The 19,590-nt window shown below is 41.6% G+C and overlaps 1 protein-coding gene across 3 annotated transcripts in view; it reads left to right on the top strand.

The window, feature by feature from the left end:
- The first annotated feature begins 231 nt into the window (after positions 1-231).
- AZIN1 (antizyme inhibitor 1) overlaps positions 232-19,590 on the top strand; it is a 33,066-nt gene continuing 13,707 nt past the window's right edge. Inside the window, exons 1-3 of one of the 3 annotated variants that reach the window (XM_065895114.1) lie at positions 236-589; positions 5,349-5,486; positions 13,955-14,100. The gene's annotated coding sequence lies outside the window, so the exon portion shown is untranslated. Of the gene's footprint in view, positions 590-5,348; positions 5,487-13,954; positions 14,101-19,590 lie in introns of all 3 variants that reach the window. The other 2 variants (XM_065895113.1, XM_065895115.1) reach the window with 2 other exon arrangements.

Genomic DNA, 19,590 nt, shown 5'->3' with positions numbered 1-19,590 from the left:
CCACGGGCGGGGAAGCTGCCGAGGGCGGGAAGCTACCAGACGACCGGCACCTGCATCGCGGGGTCGCCCGGCCCCACCCCCTTTCTCTCCCTCCGCGCCGTACCCCTTTCTCTTCCGCCCCCTCCCTTCTCTCCGGGCTGCAGCCCCGCTCCGCCCGGCTCCCGCGGCGACCCTGCCGCTGCGACGTCACTAGACCCCGCCCCCTTTATATAAATAATGGCGTTTCTGGCGCCGCCTTCTCACACTCGCTGGCTCTTCGCTCGGTTGGAGTGTTTCGTTTCTTCGCCTTCTCTGCTCTTCTCATCCTTTCTCGCTCTCTGCTCTGCGGTGTGACGAGGCTGAATCCTCTCCGCACCCAGCCCTCGCCTTTCTTCTTCTGCCCGCGCTGTTGTTCTGTTTCTCTCCTTCGGCCGCCGCCGCCACTGCTGCACAGCTGGTGTCGGTGCCGCGCTTTTCCCCCCACGTCGTCCCCGCAGCCTATGGCCCAGGCCGCCTTGGGTATTTCTGCTCAAGGTAACCACATCCCTCTTTAAAAATTCCGCCTAAAAAGAGAAGACGCTTTACCCGACTCTTTGGGCCGTTATCTCACGTGAGTACCGACCCGAGGGGCGCGGCCGGGGCCGGGGCGCGGGGCGGCCTTGGGGTGCTGCCGGGTGCCTCCGGCTGGGCCCCGCCGCCCGGCCGGCGTCCCCGCAGCGCCCCGCGGCCGGCCGCCTCGAACATGGCGGATGGCGGCGTGTGTGGCGGCTGCCGGTGCTTTCCGCGGTGGCGGCGGCGCGGCGGACTGGGGCGGCGGGAGGCCGCTGGCCGCCGGGCCGAGCCCGAGCAGCTGCTGTTGGGGCGAGGGGGCGTGTGTGTGGGGGCGCGCGCGGGGGTCTCGCCGCCGGGGGTCGGCGGCGCCTCCGGGCGGCGTGCGGCCCCCACCCCGCTCCCGTGGTGCATTGCTGTTTCCGGGGAGGGGGACTGGTTGCAGTCCTGAGGGGCCTTGGTCCCGCCGCCCGACCCTGAGCGGCGCCGCGCCTTAGCCTCCGGGAGCCTGGCGGGAGCGCGACCGGTTGCAACCGCCGCGGCCTTAGGTTATGAATGGAGCGGGGCGGGCCCGGCGCCGGCCTCCTGTGACAGCTGCCGGAGGAGGACGGGTGCTCGAGGGTGCGGGGAGTGCGGCCCCCCTCTGCTGGAGGAAAGTTGACGCCGCAAGGGGCCAGGCGGCGGGGAAGCCCCGGTGTCAGGTAGCGAGCGAGAGGCCTTTGGCCTCTTCTGGAAGCCTCGGGGCTGCTGCTCCGCCCCCTGCGGCGCTCCTGATTGGGCCGAGTCGCCTTCACTCACCCCAGCCACCTCCTGGAGCCCGAGGATTAGTCACCATGGCTTCGTTTTCCCGGCCGCGCCACGATTCCAGGGCAGAGAGAGGGAGAGCGGTAGGCTTGGGTGGCTTATCAAGCACTGTTTTGGCAGTTAATGATGCTATTTTAACCCTTCCCCAGTGTATATCCTGAACGTGTGTTTCTTAGGCTAAGCTGCTGGTTCGGCGACCTGAAACGGTCGGGAACAGTTTACGGCCCCATGATGTTTCAGCAGATTTAACTGGCTTTTGTGGTTGCCTCGTGGATACATTAAGATGTTTTGTGTCCCGTCTGGTTTCCACCGTTGAACCCCCTGCTTGGATGGGAACCGGAGAACACTTCAGGATGTGTGATCAAGGAAAGGTTGATGTGGACGAGCCTGGCAGAAATACAGCTAATGATTATAGGGCAAGGCTCTAACAATCCTTTGATTTCTTTTGCAACCATAGGAGAGTACAGATGCTGGTTATGAAGGCAAATAAGCCCAGAAGAGTTAGAAGGAAAGATAGGCTCCTGATGATTATAGGTGATATGGTAGGTGCTGGAATCAAGTAATAATCAGTGCCGTCCCTCCTGCCACCCAGGTTTAACTTATAAATTGTCAAACATACAGAGGGAATGAAAGAATTGTACCCTCACCTACGTTCAAGTAAACACTTAACATTTTCCTTTATTTGCCATTCCACTGTGCATTCATCAGTCTTATTTTTCTTTGTATTTCAAAGTAAGTTGGAGACACCAGAACACTTCACCACCCCTCCAACTTCAGTATGCACATATCATTAAGTAGAGTTTAATAGGGTAAAATTCACAAAACAGCAGAATGCACAAATCTTAAGTATATCATTTGAGGAGTTTTGACAGAAATACAGCTGTGTAATCCAAACCTTTAACAAAGGTGAGAACATTGCCATCAAACCCAGAAAATTCTCTTTTGCCCCTTCAAACTCCATCCCTCACTACCCACAGAGGCAACCACTGTTCTGACTTTTTACTAACCATATAGATTAGTTATTATGTAAACCTATTCTAGAACTTCCATAGGCATATATAATGTATGCATTGTATTTTGTGAAAGGCTTCTTTAACTCAGAATGTTTTTGATATTCATCCATTCATCAGTAAATTGTTACTTTTAACTGCCGAGTAGTAGTCCATTATATGAATACCTTGCCTGATTTTTTTTTAAACAACTTTATTTTGGAATAATTTTAGATTTATGGAAAAGTTACAAAGATAACATGGAGTAACTTTGTACTTCTCACCTAGTTTACCTTATTATAAGAGGTATCCATAGTACATTTGTCAAAATTAAGAAACTGACTTTGATACATTACTGCCACTTAAACTCCAGACTTTCTTTGGATTTCACCAGTTTTTAATGTGCTTTCTGTCTAGGGGCCAATCCAAGATACCACACTACATTTAGTTGTCATGTCTTCCCCAGTCATCTCTGATTTGTGACAGTTTCTCATGTCTTTGACAGTCTAGAGAAGTACTGGCCAGATAACCCAGTAAAGTGTCCCCAATTTGGGTTTGTTTGATATTTTTCTCATGATTGGACTAGGGCTTGGGGTTTTTGGAAAGAATACCCAGAACAACTTGAAAAGTCATTGGTAAAGGCAATGTAAGTTGTTCAGAGAAATACTGATAGTTCGGGGGATACTAAGTTTCTGGGTAGTTACTGTCAAAGTGATGGGAGGTTTTTGGTGATTTATTGGCCAGCTGCTGACTCGGTTAACTCTAGTTTTCCCTGTGCTGTCTGCCAAGATAGTGTAGCAACGGACATTCTCTTCAAACAGTTAAGGAATTTGATTGCAGTGTTGTACACGATCCAACTGATAGAAACACCATTCTAAATGTGAAAAATTTACCTTTCCCTATACCTTCTATTTTTCCATATCTTTATTTTTTTATTTTTTTATTTTTTTTAAAGGTAGATGCTATAGGGCCAGAGTCCTGAACACTTTTATTTTTATTTATTTATTTTTTGTGGTACGCGGGCCTCTCACTGTTGTGGCCTCTCCCGTGGTGGAGCACAGGCTCCGGACGCGCAGGCTCAGCGGCCATGGCTCACGGGCCCAGCCGCTCCGCGGCATGTGGGATCTTCCCGGACCGGGGCACGAACCTTCGTCCCCTGCATCGGCAGGCGGACTCTCAACCACTGCGCCACCAGGGAAGCCCCATATCTTTATTTTTTTATAAATTTATTTATTTATTTTTGGCTGTGTTGGGTCGTCGTCGCTGCGCACGGGCTTCTCAGTGCGGTGGCTTCTCTTCTTGTGGAGCACGGACTCTAGGCGTGCAGGCTTCAGTAGTTGTGGCAGGCGGGCTCAGTAGTTGTGGCTCGCGGGCTCTAGAGCGCAGGCTCAGTAGTTACGGTGCACGGGCCTAGTTGCTCTGCGGCAGGTGGGATCTTCCCGGGCCAAACTCACATCCCCTGCGCTGGTAGGCAGACTCCCAACCACTGAGCCACCAGGGAAACCTTCCATATTTTTATTTAACCTCCTCTTATGGTTTATCTTGACTGTACGGATGAACATTCAGTTCATCCTGTATGTAAATGGCCCTGTACCCCTTTTATTTATATTAAAGGGTACCTTTCAAAGTTTAGAGTCTTCATTTCCTACTAGTATCTTTTTCATTAGGTGGAAATATTTTGAGATCCTGCTGAAGAACATTCTTGAATGTCTGAAGTGTAATGTTCTCAACATTTCACAGTACTGCTCCTGGGTTGCATTAAGCAGCAAAATAGCTATTGATCTGTAGCGGGTCGGGGTGGGGGGGGGGAATGGATGAAAATGTCTCAGCCAGGATAATTATCCTATTCCTTAGAACAGTTAAGAGTAAACTCTGTCTCTGTCTCTAGCGTGAGTCGGCTTTTAATTTACTTTTAAAATTACCTTGGTTTGGGAAGAATTGGAACATTTGTTTTGGAGTACTTAGTTGGAATCTAACGTGATGATATAGTCACTGTTGCATATTAGTATGGATTTTTGCCTCATTGTCCATAAGTGTCATTGAGCATGTGAGCAGGATACCCCTAGTAGATTGAAAGAACATTTTACCTCCCCTAAGGGTGCCTCTATGCTTAAGATGTGTCTAGAGTGCTTCTGAAATCTCAGATTCTTCTAATTCCTAAATTTCATTATTTTTCTGGTTCCCTTCTTAACCTATCTTCTAGCAGATACTGTCAGGTTGTATTACTTTAAAGTAGCAATCACTGAGTTACGAATAGAAGTATAGATGTAGCTGTTTAGGTTAGAGGTGATAAGTCTATCCTGTCAAATCATAATAGGTAAAAACCATTTCTAAAACTTATTTAGCATTTTGTAGCGTGCCAAGCACGTTCACATTCATATGTTGTTCTTAGTGATAGTTGAGTGACTTAGGTTGGGAATGAGGAGGAGGTAAACCTTAAGAGGTTACTTGTCGGATACGTAAGGCAAGTCTCAAAAGTTATTTCACATGTGTACTTAGTGTATTAGCTAAGTCACAAAATGTTTTTCTTTTGGATATGTAGTAGGATTTTATACTTAAGCAAAGAAGAACTTAAAATTTGGAGAGTAGAAAAAGGCTTGTGGGTAGTTTCACACTATTAGATATACATATAAAATCTTGCACACAGACCAGGTTAGTGAGGGCACTTGGACATCTTAAAATTTGAGGCCACTTAGAAGTTTGGGTTTTGGAGGACAAATAAAAGCAAAAATGAAATTCGGTGAAGGCTGGAAATTGAGTAGGTAGATAGAGTAACTTGATAAGATGACCATGACCTCAAATTCTGTCAGTTCTGTACTCTAGCAGCTTGGAAATGCTTACTACATAAAAAAGTACTTGGTACTGTGATAAACCCTTTGAAAACATCATTTTGTGTAATGTGCTTTAATGAAACACTTCAAACTAAAACTTCTTCCCGCACTTAATCTTTACATCAGTTTAACCTTCTTGAAGCGCCACCTAACATTTTTTACCACTGGACTTATATATTTTTATTTTCTTCTTTAGGGCGAACTTTCTGACCAAGTATACAACTACCCAGAGGGCCTAGGAGAAGTGCTGTATAGAGAGCAGTTCGACTTCAACGCTGAGCCACCTTGGGAACCTAGCTGATGATAGGGGGGTTCCATCTCCTAACTTGTCCATGTAAGTATTTTCACATCTGCAGAGTGTGAGGGAGGGTCTTGTAAAGTAGAAGTAAAGGAGAGTTCTTGTTGCTCAGTCTTTTTCAAAACTTGAAATTGTATTTACCACTTAACACCCCACCCCGCCCCCCACCTTTTTTTTTGGCCCAACTGGGTGGCTTGAGGGATCTCAGCTCCCCCACCAGGGCTTGAACCCAGGCCATGGCAGTGAGAGAGCCTGAAATCATAACCACTAGGCCACCAGGGAACTCCCCCACTTCCCTTAAAGTTGATTCAGTTGTATGCATTGTTTACTAGTGGCTGGATCCTTATTTACTATATCTAAGTACATACTGCAGGGTAAGTTTTAGGAAATCTTACTATTCCAGATTTTAATATAAGTTGGAGAGGTGGTTTTTTGTTTGTGTTTTAATGAGGTGTGGGTAGTAGTTTAGCACACCATTCAATCATTTAACTTGTTAGATTCAAGTATTTGGAGTATTCAAGTATTCAATACTTGAATTCAAGTATTCAGGCAAAAAATTCTGCTCTCCATTCCACTCAAACCTCTACCACAGAGCATGAGATATAAGAGGTGAATCTTAGTTCTTATTTTTCTAGTTATGAGCATCTTGCCAAACACAATGTAATTTCTAAGAGTTTATGTTCTTTTTCACAAAATGACTTTGTATAATACTCACCTGGTAGAAAAACTGGTTGTTTTTAGAGGTATTACTGAGAGATGATACATGTTTATCTCTCAACCGGCTACCTTCCCAAGATATTTTCAGGGATAGTTTTTGACTATACTTGATTATCTGTGTATGGATTTAACTTTGAATTTAAACCTCTGTGCCCAATGCAGTTCCACAGTAAACTGTTGTTCGAACTTGTGCTGCTAGATTTGTGTGGTTCATTTAAAATTTTTTATTATTGGTAGATTTCTTGCAATTGAAATTTGGGTTTTGGTGTTGAGGTTTGGATGTCTTTAAGTGGGCTAGAGACTTGGAGGGAGTAACATTAGAAAATTTCAGGAAAGAGATCTAATTGGAGGGTGTATGTTAAAGCAGACCTTTTCAACACATTTACTGTTAACCTCAAATTACAATTTTAGACTTCTTTTTTTAAGTCTAAAGAGAAAGGGGGGAAACAGTTTAAATAATATGAATTCTTGAAAGTTCTGCTGACTTGGAACCCAGGCTGGAGGGTTTCCTGTACTCCCATACTGGCTTTCTCCTAGCTGTGTGAATTTGAGCATATTGCTTGTTTTTTAAATCACAGCTGTAAAATAAAGTTGAACTAGAACAGTTCCTTTAACTGTAAATTGATACAATGATTTATCTTTTTTTGAGGGTTTTAATCGCCCTTTGTTAATGCAGTGTGTGTGGTCTTTGGAACAGTAGCATTAGCATAACCTAGAATAGAACTGCAGACTCTCAGCTCCACCCAAACCTGAATCAGAAATCTGCATTTTAACCAAGTGGCTTGTATGCATATTAAAGAGAAGTACAGTTGCCACCAGTTCACTGCCAAGCCAGTTATCTCTTTAATTTTTGTTAGTCATCTATTCTCCTTCCAGCATATCTGATGTTTTCTCCCAAGTTGGCTTAGAGATATAAAACTTTTCTGAGTGGGGTGTAGTTGACTCCATAGTTGAGAGGGGAATAGATTCTAAGTTGGAAGTTTCATAACAAGGTTCATGTTTTAAGCGCGACCATATTAAAGGATAAGATTTTTATTTCAAGTCTCTTTTTTTTTTTTTTTTTTTTTTTTTTTTTGCGGTACGCGGGCCTCTCACTGTTGTGGCCTCTCCCGTTGCGGAGCACAGGCTCCGGATGTGCAGGCTCAGCGGCCATGGCTCACGGGCCCAGGCGCTCCGCAGCATGTGGGATCTTCCCAGACTGGGGCGTGAACCCGCGTCCCCTGCATCGGCAGGCGGCCTCTCAACCACTGCGCCACCAGGGAAGCCCCAAGTCTCTTTAATGGAAACCTAACTTTGCATTATATTTTATATTTCTACTGGTGTTTCCTCTTAGACTTGAGAAACATATTAGCTCATACATTTATAAATGATTCTGCCAACTCAGGGAAAAGTCTTTAAGGTAATTAATATTGTAGAACTCAAAAAGTCTATAATTTCCGTGTCTTTTTTTGATTGTGGAGGCGTAGTGTATATAGGCACAGATAGAAAATGCTAACACTTCATTCTGAAGGTTCTGGCAGCCAAAGTGACTGACTTATTTATTATGCCCAGGTACAGTGTATATTATGTTAAGTGAAACTTTAGTTCTTGGTGCTTTGCTATAAAGCTACAGCCACAATCCCTTATTCATGTAATTCCAAAATCTAAAAGTTAAAAAAAAATTATATAGCTTCCTTGATGTGACCTAACCTGATTTGGGAACAAAAAGTTGACCTGAATCTGAGCTAATTTGAGGCTACTTTTATTTTGACTTATCCCGTTTAGTGCTAATATTCCTAATTCTGCTGCCTCCTGGAGAGCGTTAAATAATATATTAAACTTATATGTACTAAATTGCCATTCTAAAATCTGAGAAATTTTGAATCCAAAAAGATATCTTGACCCAAAGGTTTCTTGACTAGAATTAGTAAAGGTGGCAAGAGAAATTGTACATTCCAGAAATGTCCTTAGATATCAATATCTGTTTGCAATACTAGACATTGAAATCCTGGTATTTCCTGTGGAGCAACAATACTGTTTGGAAAATTAGAAGTTAAAGGATTTAACACACTGGCCTTCATGGAAAACACTTAGCACATAGCACTGCAAAATGTATAATTCCATGACCCATGTTATGCTTCCAGCACTCCAGTAGGATTTCTGTGCAGGTGGTCTAAGCTCTAGGATTTGGCTTCAGAGTTAGGTTTTCAAATCCAGGTAACCATCTGAATTTTTAGGTAGTTCATTTCATTAAGTATATTGAAACTATAAGCTGCTTGCATAGTAAAATTTTTTCTTTGGATATGTGTGCGGTGTAATGTGTGAGCACTGTAAAGATATCGTCACAAATGCTTAAGCTTAATAATATCTCAGATTACTGAAGGGCTCTAATTGTGGAAAAGTTTTTGTGTACGTTTTAAATTTCTTAGGCTCTGTGCTGCAGTAGTATTTTCAGTGGGCTATATTTTCAAGTTATTTTAGCTAGAGCTCCAATTATAATTAATAGATCAGCCTAATGGAAAAATTTTAAAGGCTGTTTCAGGAAACTAAATTCTCTTGTAACCAGCTGCTTTTATTAGCAGATCTAGTGATGATGTCAGGTTGAGTTAATTATTAACATATAACTTTTAATGTTTTGTTTCTAAGAATAGAAAAGGGATTCAATTAATTGATTTGTCTAAATGGACAAATTTTGTCTAAAATTTTAAATATTTAAATTACCAATATTTGGTAATTTAAAGATTGTGTGATGTAAGCAAATTCACAGAACTTTTATTAATGGTTTTTGGTGCTCTTTGACCACGAAGACAAATAAAACTATCATTGAAAATACACAGATTTAGGGACCAGTTTTTAAAGTATGTGTATCCCCTTGGCATGCAAAAAGTAGTATTTAGTGGTGCCTCATTGCTTGTGTAAAGTAGCAAAAAAGCATTCTATAGAAGTCCAATGGGAATAATAGGATGTTAATGGATAAAACGGTTTGGGGGACATGGTATTCTTTCTTCAGGCAAATTTAGGCTCTTCTGGGGGGCCAAATAGATTAGAAAGCAGTGTAGACCATTTTTAAAGGGAATAAAATTGTTCTTGCATTTATTACAGAAGATAGTGAGCTGAGAAAGTTAATAGTCACTACCAATCTGTGTATTCCATTACACTCCCTTTGGTCTTAAATTCAGAGTTTTTGAGTTTGGGGTTTTTCTTCTCTGCCCTCAAAAAAGCATTTAGAGACACTTAATTCTTCTGATTAGGAGTAAATAAGATATTGTGTAAACTGTACGTCATAAGCTATAAAATCTAGGTAAGTGGTAGGCTGCAGGTTTAGGCTGGCTATTATTCAGACCGGCCTAAGGAGGCCGTTGCAAGTGCAATGCTGTCGTGTTGGTAAGGCCTAGAAGACACAGATGCTTTTGTCCTTCACCTCCATTCCAGGGCCATCCATGCACACTGAAGCAGTTTGTCACAACCTAACCGAAACAAAGATTTGGCCATCCTTTTTTCTAATCTAGGGAATAATGTGAAGAACATGATGGCATAAGTAGAAAATATTTGTGCAGCGTACTGAGTTGCAAGGATTAGGCTGATGAAGTTCAGCCTGCCCAAACCATACCCAGCCACCATGAGGTCTTAAATGCCCGTAACTGAGTGAGTTGCAGCAGGAGTCAAGATGATAAAACCCTTTTGGGATGCTCTGCTCTAAACTTTGCCACCTTTCTTCATTATCTTATGTAAGCACACATTTCATTTCTCTAGGATTTACTTGGTGTGGAGTTTTGACCTTTCTTTCCTTTACTGTCTAGTTTTGTAAACGTGTGAATTGATCTTTGTTACCTTGAGCAAAATTATTTGGGGGTACGATGGTTTTCTTGTTTTTTTATCTGTGATGTGTGTGGACTTGATCCTTAGAAGTTTAAAATTTTTTATGAAGACAGCATTCTCTAGAACTGCTCTGTTCAGTACAGTAGCCACTAGCCAGGTAGCTATATAAATTTAAAGAATTCCAATCAAATAACATTAAAAATTCAGCTGTTCAGTTGCTTGGGCACATTTTGAATGCTTGGGAATTATATGTGGCTAATGGCTATTGTTTTGGACATTGACAAAGAATGTTTCAATCATCATAGAAAGTTCTGTTGGACAGCATCACTCTAGGATGATTGTTACTGTGAATGTGAGTGGTATTAGCCATATTAATCTTAAAATATCTATTAATAAGAATCATAAGAATTACACATTCTCTTCTTTCTCCTTAGGTTTGTCTAATAAACTGTTCTTGACTGTAGGGGCTTTTCATTTTTATATTCTAGTTGAATTCTTTAGTTGCCCAGCATGTTCTTAAGATCCAGCTCCCTGCTATACTTCATGTGCTCATACAGACTGAACTTAATATTAGGTTTACGTTGAATATATGACTTCAGATTATTTTTGATCTATTTCTTTCTTTTGGCGGGGGGTGGCTTGTGGGATCTTTGTTCCCCAACCAGGAACGAACCCTGGCCCCCTGCAGTGGAGGCATGGAGTCCTAACCACTGGACCGCCCGGGAATTCCCTATTTTTTGTTTTTTACTGCAAAGATACTGTGGTGCCCAGTTTATAAAGAGCTCCTAAATAAGTATAGTCTCTCCTTAGTTCATCATCTAGGTTCAGCATGGTTGGCATGTTATATTTGGCATGACCAAGAGTAGGATGGGATATCCTAGTATGTTGAACATGGATACTATAGCAAAATAAATAAAACTCAAAATGAGAGAGATTTGCTATCCCGAATTCATGAAGAGCTCTTATAGGTCAATAAGAAAAAGCAAAAAACATGTAGGGAAATGAGCAAAAGGCTTAAAAACAATTTTTTTTTTTTTTGCGGTACGCAGGCCTCTCACTGTTGTGGCCTCTACCGTTGCGGAGCACAGGCTCTGGACGCGCAGGCTCAGCGGCCATGGCCCATGGGCCCAGCCGCTCCACAGCACGTGGGATCCTCCCGGACCGGGGCACGAACCCATGTCCCCTGCATCGGCCGGCGGACTCCCAACCACTGCACCACCAGGGAAGCCCTTAAAAACAATTTTTCACTAATAACGTAGCAGTTTCACTCCCAGGTATGTGGCCCTAGACTGTAGCACACTGCTTGGTTCTTCATTTGTGGATCAGCTAGTTTGCAGACCACAACTTGAGCAGTGTTCCCCTTGGGTACATAAATAACAGCAAGAAATTATATTATGGTGTTTATAAACAGTATAGCAAAAAAATGGGACAACCTATAGGTCCTCTTTGGATAAATAAATGTTGTACATCTACAAAGAATAGTACACAGCAATGAAAATTAATAGATGGGACTCCAGTCCCATCTATCTGTGTGAAGGAATTGAAATTATAAAGTTGAGCAAAAGACGTCATAGTAGGAAAACAACAGTGACTCCATTCATGGTTCAAAACCAGTAAAGCCGATGTTTTAGAGGGCAGATAGAGGAATAAAAAGATTAAATAACACGGGAATGATGATTGGAAAAGTCTGAACATGCTTATTCTAGAGGAGATGCAACCACTGCTACCTGTAAAGATGTTTAGGGGCTTCTGAGGTATTCAGTCTTCCTTAACCTGGTGTTTACTGCAGTCATTGTAATGGACACATGCTTTATATAATAAAAATAAATTTTCCTCTTGGTGAGGTGGCAATGAGATCTGCCGTAGGGTAATCAAAATAGTAGTTAAGTGCATTTATTTAAAAGGTTATTTCCTGTGCTGCACCAGGAAAACTAGAAAGCTTGAAATAATATGGTTATGTATTTGCTGCTATTCATGTTGCATTATAATAGTTATCTGTAATGTTATTACATTTTAATCACCATAGGGATTTATATATTTCACTTATGTACAGGTACATACTTGCTCCAGAAGAAATTTAGTCTTCACATCAGATAGTCAAGACACATTTTTTTTTTTTTTTTTTTTTTTTTTTTTTTTTTTGCGGTACGTGGGCCTCTCGCTGCCGTGGCCCCTCCCGTTGCGGAGCACAGCCTCTGGACGTGCAGGCTCAGCGGCCATGGCTCACGGGCCCAGCTGCTCCGCGGCATGTGGGATCTTCCCGGACCGGGGCACGAACCCGTGTCCCCCGCATCGGCAGGCGGACTCTCAACCACTGCACCACCAGGGAAGCCCAAGACACATTTTTTAAGAGAGCCTGATCTTGTCAATTTCACTTGCAAAAGTATATTGCTATGAAAATCCTGTATTTCCATTTTCTCATTTAGATGTATTTTAGAGTTTAATGTGAGGCATTTCATTGGGCAGCCTTTACCCAAGCATTTCAAACTTAGCCTGTTGGGCTCATTTCCTTTAGAATTCCCCCCACCTTTATGTATTTCCTATTCATCCTTGTTCTTGTCTGTTTTTTTTTAAAATAATTTGTCAGCAGTCACCTTTAGTGTTCTTCCTCTAGAGTTAGTTTTTTTCAACCTTATCAGCTGAAAAATAAACTTAAGGGTGTTTATTGCCATTATTGGCTTTCCTCTTGCTGTCAATTAAAGCAACCCCTGTCCTGATGATCCTAAGTACTCAGTGTAGGCTGTTGTTGTTATCCATCACTTTTGGTCCAACATGGCAAAAGTTCATATGGTCTTATGATCACACAATTTATTGGAACTTCTACCTACTAGTTCTGATATGTAGCTTCCTGGAACTGCCTTCCTGGAGGCCTGCTCCAGACCTCATGTTTGTAGTACCAGTGTCATCCCTTCTGGCCGATTATTTCCAAAGGTATTCTCTGTGGTAAGTAACATTTTTCTGTGGGATGTAGAATGCAGAGGTGACTTTGACAGCATTGTGTCTGTCTATTTTTTTTTTCCCATTGTGTCTATTTTTAAAGCTGTGAGCTGAGTGCTAAGTCATCAAATGCCTATGTAAAAGTAATAATAAAAGTAGATTAGAAAACTACAGGTGGAACTACCATGTGGCCCAGCAGTCCCACTGCTGGGCATGTACCCTGGGAAAGCCATAATTCAGGGAGAGTCATGTACCAAAGTGTTCATTGCAGCTCTATTTACAATAGCCCAGAGATGGAAACAACCTAAGTGTCCATCATCAGATGAATGGATAAAGAAGATGTGGCGTATATATACAATGGAATGTTTCTCAGCCATAAAAAGGAACGAAATTGAGCTATTTGTAATGAGGTGGATAGACCTAGAGTCTGTCATACAGAGTGAAGTAAGTCAGAAAGAGAAAGACAAATACCATATGCTAACACATATATATGGAATTTAAGAAAAAAATGTCACGAGGAACCTAGGGGTAAGACAGGAACAAAGACACAGACCTACTAGGGAATGGACTTGAGGATATGGGGAGGGGGAAGGGTAAGCTGTGACAAAGCGAGAGAGAGGCATGGACATATATACACTACCAAACGTAAGGTAGATAGCTAGTGGGAAGCAGCCGCATAGCACAGGGAGATCAGCTCGTTTGTGATCGCCTGGAGGGGTGGGATAGGGAGGGAGATGCAAGAGGGAAGAGATGCGGGAACACATGTATATGTATAACTGATTCACTTTGTTATAAAGCAGGAACTAACACACCATTGTAAAGCAATTATACTCCAATAAAGATGTAAAAAAAAAATAATAATAAAGGTAGAAATACCCTTAGGCTTCTTCAGAATAATAGTAGTAGTGTGAATTTCAAAATATCTTAAGTTCTCATTTTTAATGAGTAAAAGTCCTTTTAGAAAACTGGTCATGTGTTAAGGTTGGGTTTCCTGCTTAGATGTCTCTGAAACAGTACTCTCAAACCTTCAGCTCTCCCTGTTCTACTTCCAGGGAGGTCTTCACTTCAGAAATCCAAGACTCATATTCATCCAGCTTGGTGTCAAGTGGGCTGTTGCTGCCAGAATTATCTTGTGATTATTTGAGAGATGTATCAGTTTCTTCTGAAGTACAATCAACTGTAGAAGCCTTTGTAGCAGGTGTGTAACAAGGCAAGTGCCCAGCTGCTGCAATCACTCCTCTTGGAGCTACCCTGTCGATGACTTGAGGACTCACGACCTCATGAAAGACTCCAGGGAGCAGTGTGTGGTTCTTGGGAGCCTTTTCTTTCCTTGGCAGCTCTTCCTGAAAAATGTATTATAAAAAAACACCAATATGAAGGTGTAAATAAGGAATGTTAAACATGCTCTTTTCTTCCCAGCTATGATGTCCAAGAGGAAATTATTTCGTTTATAAACATAGTATTGTGATTGCAGCAGTTGTATTAGTGTAAAATAAGCTGAGCTTTCTTTCACCATATATTTAGGTGTTTGGTTGTGAAAATAGCTCAAAGGCTCTTGTGAGTAGAGAACACATTTTAGTGTCTATTGATAAAAATAAACTTGGGAGCTTTTATTAAAAATGGATTTGCTCTTTTAAGTTTAATTTAAATAAGTCAATGTCCAGCAACACTAGACTGTAGTATGTAGTGGTCTATAACATGTTGGAACCAATAAATCAGTCCTGTTTCTGATTTATACACCTTTAAAAAAAAAATGGTACAGTGTCCGTTGGGAATTATAACCAGGATTAGATTGGAACATGGGGGAAGTTTGGCATCATCTGGGTTTGAGTCTGCTGCATTCCTTTTTTTTGGCCGGAGCACTTTGCAGGATCTTAGTTCCCCAGCCAGGGATTGAACATGGGCCCCCTACAGTGGAAGTGCAGAGTCCTAACCAGTGGACAACCAGGTGAATTCCCTGAGTCTGCATTCTTAATGGAGAGATCCCTGGAAATTCCCTGTGATGTGGATTAACTTGGTGGATCTGGCATACAGTATAAACTCTGCTCACCCCCAACACATGCACAGTTATTTTCATTCTGACTCCCTAGGACATGCTGTGTGTCAGATTTTTGGTTTAACAATACCACCAAGTAACTTTAAATGCCTCTTGAAAATATTTTACTCAAATATTTCTTTACTTTAGTGCCTTGTAAAGCAGAAATGTAGAACATGAACCTTTCTGCAACAGTGAAACTTTAAAGTATTTTTGCTCACATGTTAAGAAAATTGCAAGCATAGGCTTCTGAGGGTATGGTTATGAACTGCTTTTAGGACTCTTTCAGTGAGATCGGGCATAGGAAAGACTCAAGAATAGTCTATGCTTAGCCACCAACTTAAGCCTTTTCAATTGTTGGAAATACTGGGCTTCCAAGTGAACATTTCATTTAAGCACAGGGTTTGTGGCTCAAAATGTGTTAGAAACCCTCTTTCCTGAAGGTCTTTGTGTTTTGTGGATTCTTTTGAGGAATTAGTTTTTCCTGGGCATAGCTTTTAGTTTTTAACTGACAGTTGAGCTTTGCAGTTACATGTGGGTCACTTGTATATCAAGGTTTTGGGCTCCTTTTAAGGATGTGAAAGATGGACCTCTTTTTCAACACACTTCAGGGAGTTCTTTCCTGTCATCACCACAACGCTTAAGTTTCAGAACTCCCCATTCTTAGAATTGTCCTTTGTCCATCTTTTCTCAGCACCTACTCTGGGCTAGGAAATTATGGAAATCTTAAGACCTTCCTAGGGAGTATCTGAGAAGATAAACCAAGATAGAGCTCACTTATCTCAACATTTACCATCTTTTATGTATAGACGTTATTAGTATTGGTTTTAATCAACTATTATTGCAGTGCTTGGTGTAATCACGGAAGTAAAAAAATACTACGTTTACATCTGTCTTAGTTGTTTCAGGTGTGTTGGTCCCAAAATCCTTTTTGTCAGGTCCTGCCAATATAGCAAATTTTATTTTATTTTTTCTGTCACAGTCCTTTTGTGAGTAAGCTAAGGATTGGTAAACTAACCCTATGGTTACTTCAGAAGTCAGAGTTCCATTTCAGTGATGGTAATAGAGCCACTCTAATGTACTCTCAATCTTTCCTTTAGAGCAGGGCATGCTTTAACATATCTTTATTCATGTTGGTAGTACATTTATTTGTCAGATGTTTTAGTTTGGCCTTTACTGTTTAAAATTATTCCACTTCACAAAAGTCTGTAGTGACAGAAAGCAGATAAAAATGGTTGCCTGAGGTGGACAAAAGGGACATGAAGAAATTTATCTTTATGGTAGTGCTGGTTACAATGGTGTATACATTAGTCAAAGCGTGGGTGTACATTATTGCATGTAAACTGTTGATAAGATGGATGGAAAAGAAAAAAATTCAAATTTAGAGTTTACCTGAGAGTTTTAGACAAAAGATATAGAAGGAGCAAGGTTGAAATGTAGAAACTAGTCATAAAGAAAGGTTTGAAAGGCTATGAGAAGGCATGATAGGATGTTTTGGTACCACATGTGAATAAACTTTATTATACAGAGGTTTAGGAACTATGGGAATTTATATGTCTGAGAAATGGTTAATTGATTATGGGGGTGTCATTTAGTCTATCAAAGAGACTGAGAGTTGTGTTTGGTTTCCAAAAGAGGGATCCCGTGTTTTCTAGGAACGGGACTGCTGGGGAGACAGAGTTTTCCTTTTAACAGACAGGCATACCTTGTTTTATTGCGCTTGGCAAATACTGCATTTTTCACAGACTAAAGGTTTGTGGTGACCTTGCTTTGAGCAAGTCTATTGGTGCCATTTTTCCAACAGCATTATTTTTTAGTTAAGGTATATACATTGTCTGTGTTTTTTCGGTGTGTGTGGGGTTTTGGGGTTTTTTTTTTCCACACTTAATAGACTAGAGGATAGTGTAAGCATAACTTTTATAGGAACTGGGAAACTGAAAAGTTTGTGTGACTCGCTTTAATGCAATCCTCACTTTATTACAGTGGTTTGGAACTGAACCTCCAAGGTATCCCTGTTAATTTGATCATCAGCATCTCTAGAGCTAGCCTAATTAGTTCTGTGCCTCAGTGTCTTCATCTGTAAAACAGAATAATACTGTCATAGTGGGGTTTTTAAAATATTTATTCATTTATTTTTGGCTGCATTGGGTCTTCGTTGCTGCGCGCAGGCTTTGCGCAGGCTTTCTCGAGAGTTGCGAGTTGCGGCAAGCTGGGGGCTTCTCAGTGGGGATGGCTTCTCTCGCTGCGGGGCACGAGCTCTAGGTGCGTGGGCTTAGTTGCTCCGCGGCGTGTGGGATCTTCCCGGACCACGCTTCGAACCCGTGTCGCCTGCATGGGCCGGCGGATTCTTAACCACTGCGCCACCAGCTAAGTCCCTGTTATAGTGGTTTTAAAGGTTAAGAGAATATTGTATAAGTACTTGGCACACTTATAAAAAATGTCTGCTTTTAGATTTAAGCTAGTTTAGCAGGCAGTGAGAGTTGAACCTGTAGATTTTATAGTTTGATAGTTTGAAAATAGTTGGAGCAGCTGCCGGCTCCATCTCCAGAGCGCCCTTCAACTGTCCCCTGACCTGCTTCCGAGTGCCAGTGCAGCTCGAGCCCGCCAACCATGCCTGCGGGCGTGTCCTGGACGTCCTACCTGAAAATGTTCCCCGCCAGCCTCCTGGCCATGTACGCCGGCGCAGAGGTGGTGCACCGGTACTACTGGCCAGACCTGACAATACCTGAAATTCCACCAAAGCCTGGAGAACTCAAAACAGAGCTTTTGGGACTGAAAGAGAGACAACATGAACCTCAAAATTCATCTGCCAAGAACTCTGTGAATAATATTATGAGAATTAAATACATATTTTTAGGAAAAAAAAGAAAAAGAAAAAATAGTTGGAAAAAATTTCCTATCCCTATGACCATAACCTTACTTAATCTAGAAAAATTTCTGAAGAATGTGGGCATTCAGCAGGTAAGACTGGATTGAATGGGCCTGATGTTTGTGCAGCTGTTTAGGATCCTGATGTTAGAGGAAAATTAGCCTTCTTGTAAACACTAGATGTAGGAAATTGAGGTTCATCTTGTCCTGGCTTTAAAAGATAGACTTTACATTTGGTAGCAGTTGCCTGTGATGGTCAGTAATTGATAACTCAAGGTTCCCAGGTAAATACTGCATAGAGTCTCATGAGTGGAAATACTAGGCTAAAGATCTTGATTAAGTATTTTTCATCATTAATAGAATAATTGATCTTTTTGAATGAGTAGGTTTTATCTGTTCTGTTGCTTTAGTGCATAGTTGAATATCCCTCTAAAATTGATGTTCCAGCTGGTCTTACATTGCTTAAAATAAACATGTATCCTCAAACCTAAAATGTGTACTTTCTGGGTACAGATTTAAATCATTTCTGGTATCATAATCTAAGAGATTTGCTCAGCTAAACTGAATGTAGTTGAGTTCTTGGAAATAAAATTGTCATTTTTTAAATACTGCTTGTATTTTATGAAATTTGACTAATGCTCTGGCTTATTGATGAGTTTGTTTTGGTACAACCAAAAAGCCGACACTTTTTAAAAAATTTTATTTATTTAGTTTATTTTGGGCTGCATTGGCTCTTTGTTGCTGCACGTGGGCTTTTCTCTAGTGCGGTGAGGGGGAGCTACTCTGTTGTGATGCGCGGGCTTCTCATTGCGGTGGCTTCTCTTGTGGAGCATGGGCTCTAGGCACATGGGCTTCAGTAGTTGTAGTTCGTGGGCTCTAGAGCGCAGGCTCAGTAGTTGTGGTGCACGGGCTTAGTTGCTCCGTGAAAGCCGACACTTTTGAGAACCACTGAAATGGAGTATATTTTTAGGACAAGGGCCGTCACCCATGGTGAACTCTTGCATAGAGCAGGGAGAGGGGAAAGGAAAGGGGGCAATCAAGGATGTAGGAAAAGCTGTGCAGGTTTTAAAATAGGTTGCCAAGAGCTGGTCTATGTCTGTTATAGTTAATGTGGCAACCAGAAATCAGTCCCAGGCAATGAGTAGCATCCTGTCTAGAGGACTTGTTTTGTTTATGGACTTTATATTAAAATAAATCTTTGCCTAAAGTAATGTAAGGACCAGTGAATTCAGCAAAGAACATAAACTTATTGTGTGTGCTGCTCCAGAGGACAGTGGGTAATTTGGAGAAAGGGAAACGTTATTTGATTGGGGAGGGGTTGGATTTAGTCTGATGCCCTTTTAAAAATCAGAGTTCTTAGTAAATAAATGGTTTAGGATGTATAATAGGTTCCTAGCTTATGCCTAGTTTCAAATTATGATGGCATTTTTGTATTTCTGGCAGTTGGTGACTTAATTTTAGCTCTTCCGAGTCAACACTTAAACAAGCGATTTTAATTTTGTTTTTCATAACCATCTTTTGAGGAAGTAGTTAAGGTAGTTAACTGAAGTTGACCTCAGATTGCGCAGCTATTAAATGACACAGCCAGGACTAGGTCTGCTGACTTGTAGTCCAGTAACATTTTCACCAATCAGCTCACCTCATAAGAGACTTAACATTGTTAACTTGATTTAACTAGTCCATTTTAGCTTGTGGTGGGATCTAGATAGTGTGTATCAAAACTACGGATTGTCCCCTAAAGTTGGCCTCCACTTTCACTCATTCCTATTGTTGATATTTACACAT

The sequence above is a fragment of the Phocoena phocoena genome, chromosome 17 (genome assembly GCF_963924675.1).
Source record: "Phocoena phocoena chromosome 17, mPhoPho1.1, whole genome shotgun sequence".
Lineage (NCBI taxonomy): Eukaryota > Metazoa > Chordata > Mammalia > Artiodactyla > Phocoenidae > Phocoena > Phocoena phocoena.
Note: the sequence above shows the minus strand (reverse complement) of the source record. Positions and strands in the feature narration are given on the sequence as shown.